This window comes from Zingiber officinale, chromosome 10A (assembly GCF_018446385.1).
Source record: "Zingiber officinale cultivar Zhangliang chromosome 10A, Zo_v1.1, whole genome shotgun sequence".
Classification (NCBI taxonomy): domain Eukaryota; kingdom Viridiplantae; phylum Streptophyta; class Magnoliopsida; order Zingiberales; family Zingiberaceae; genus Zingiber; species Zingiber officinale.
The window spans coordinates 15,544,191-15,546,897 of record NC_056004.1 but is presented as its reverse complement, the minus strand read 5'-3'; the positions used below and the strand labels follow the sequence as shown (position 1 = coordinate 15,546,897).

General features: G+C 35.4%; 1 non-coding gene across 1 annotated transcript; it reads right to left on the bottom strand.

Annotated features, from left to right (window-relative positions):
• Positions 1 to 515: 515 nt before the first annotated feature.
• On the bottom strand, positions 516 to 621 carry LOC122028456. Its single transcript, XR_006124825.1, has one exon. It is a non-coding gene; the product is annotated as a small nucleolar RNA R71 (small nucleolar RNA).
• Positions 622 to 2,707: the final 2,086 nt, after the last annotated feature.

Genomic DNA, 2,707 nt, shown 5'->3' with positions numbered 1-2,707 from the left:
TTCTTTCTTGTTTTCATTATGCACTTTCTTTCTTGCAATTTAAATTCTGCATTTGCTTTCTTGCTTTTCATATTGCATTTTATTTCTTGTTTTTTATTCTTGATAATTTTCTTTTTCTTCTTGAATATCCATGAGCACTAACATGTCAAGCAGGACCATGAGAAATTTTTCTACACCCTTTTCTGCAAGACTTTTATCTCCCATTGTGCAACCTCAAATTGAAGTAGAAAGTTTCCAACTAGACCCAGAGATAATTTTCATGATACAAGGTCACAAATTTGGAGGAGAAGTATCAGAAAGTCCTTATCTGCATCTTGAAACATTTTTAGAGATTTGTGATTTGGTGAAATGTGAAGGAGTATCAGCAAATGCGGTTCGATTGATGATATTTCCTTTCAGTATCAAGGATAAAGCAAGGACTTGGCTATATTCTCTCTGTCCTCAAAGCATCAAAAGTTGGGAACAATTGGAGAAGCAATTTCTGAATCATTTTTTCCCTCCAAGTAGAACGGTGTATATGAGGAATTGCATAACAAATTTTTCTCAGGCATATGGAGAATCATTATTTGAAGCATGGGATAGATTCAAGAGTCTTCAAAGACAGTGCCCTCATCATGGTTTTGAAAAATGGTTGATTTTGCACATATTCTATGGGGGAATTTCTTTCTCAGACAAGACTTTATTGGATTCATCAGCTGGAGGTTCTTTTATGGACAAAAGTGTAGATGAAGCTTATTCGTTAATTGATCAAGTGACATTGAACCTCCATGAATGGTCGAACAAAAGTTGGATGGAATTTCCCTCAGATATTCAAAAAGTGCAAGCTATAAAAGTGTTCACAAACAAAATGAAATTCAACCACCTAAAAATGTTGAAATTCACAAGTCACAGAGTGAGGAGTTCAAACATTTGGGGGCAAAGCTTGGTAGTATTGTTTCAAAATGGTTTAAAGAAGATCCCCCTCCTACACAGTCAAGATCCAATGAAAAGTGTAATGATGTTGGGTTGAGAAGTGGAAAAAATCATGAAGAACTTCTGAAGAACGACATGTTTAGAATTGAGGAGAAGAATAATAGAAGATCACAAGAACTCAGTTCCATTTCTCTGGGAAGTTCCCAAAGGCCAGAAGTACCTTTCCCTCAACGATTAATCACACCAACATTAGATAAGCAAGTTGGACCTCCTCCAAAAGCTCAAAGGGAATTTGGGAAAAAGGGAGTTCAATCTTTCCCAGGACCTTCACTAAGGGTTCCTTTTCCACAAAGGTTAGTGGGGGTCAATGAAAATAAAGACTTCGGCAAATCCTGTGACACTAATATGGTTGAGTGTAGATTTTTGAATATATATGAAGATGAAGATTTTTCAGATGAGGATTTTATTGATAATGTAGTGGTAAATAAGTTTTCAGATCTATCTCAAAATTTTATAAGGTGTTATAGTGACATCGAATTTTCAGATGATGAATGTGATGTGGTAGATCAACTTAAAACTGCAAGTGAAGTTATTGATCCTCTTGTTATTGATTCTCCTATTGAGGACATAGATGTTGGTTTATTTTGTTTTGTATGTGTTGATGATGATGATATGGAAGAATGTGTAGGGAGCTGTGTTGTGGAAGCAGCATCTCAAGGATCACCACCTTTGTCAAGACAACCCTTAGAGGTTTTAAGAATTGATCATGTTGTGGAACAATGTGTAGGGACTTATACAGAGCTAGTAGAGTCTCGAGAATCACCATCATTGATATCATCAACACCTAAGCTAGAGCCAGAACCATCATTTGATTCAGAGGAAGTCACATCTACATGTTTAGAAATTTCAGGTATTTCTCAACAAAGTAAGGTTAGTATTTCTTGTGATCTTTTGGAAAACTTTTTGGAGGTACCTATAATTGACTTTGTTGGATGTGATTCAGTTTTTATTACTTATTCATCTTATCTTGATATGGTTCTAGCTCTATACTATATAACATGCTTGTGGGATATTTGTTTTTCTTTTGGATGTGCAGATTTCACATGGGCCAATAATTGGAAGCTCAATCTGAACTGTCTTCGACCACCTGAAAAAATTTCCAAGAAGACGAAGATGGAGAGAGTTATACTTTACTTTGTAGCTCCTTTGATGAAAGCTCCCTCCATAATAAGAGCCCTTGGTAGGAGGGTTCTAAAATATCTTACCCCTCCAAGAGCAAGATTTAGATGAATCTAATGAGGTGGTCGAGCTAATGACCTTAAACAAGCGCTTCTTGGGAGGCAACTCAAGTTCATTTTCCTTATTTTCTTTTATGTCTTTAGTTCTCTCTTTATAATAAACATGTATCCTCTACTTAATTTTTCTTGTCTATCTTATTGTTGTAGAATTCAAAGTTGTGGAGGAATGTGAGTATTGGATGGAGGAGTATCTTTAAAAACATGAACGTCAACCATTTGGAGCTCATCACTTGGTAACTTCTTTTAAAATCTCCTCCACATTGTTTTTAGTTTTCATTGGGACAATGAAAAATTTAAGTCTGGGGGGATGCATTAGATGCATTTGATTTGCTTTGTTTGTTTTTGTTTTTGCTTATGTCTTGCATTGTGTTTTGATTTTTTGTGGCATACATTTTGAGAACATCAAATCTTCACTTATATGCTTTCTTGGATTCAAGTGAAATGTTAGCACGATTATTGTCTTGATTCATGATGTTCGAATGACGCTAGTAGTAAAC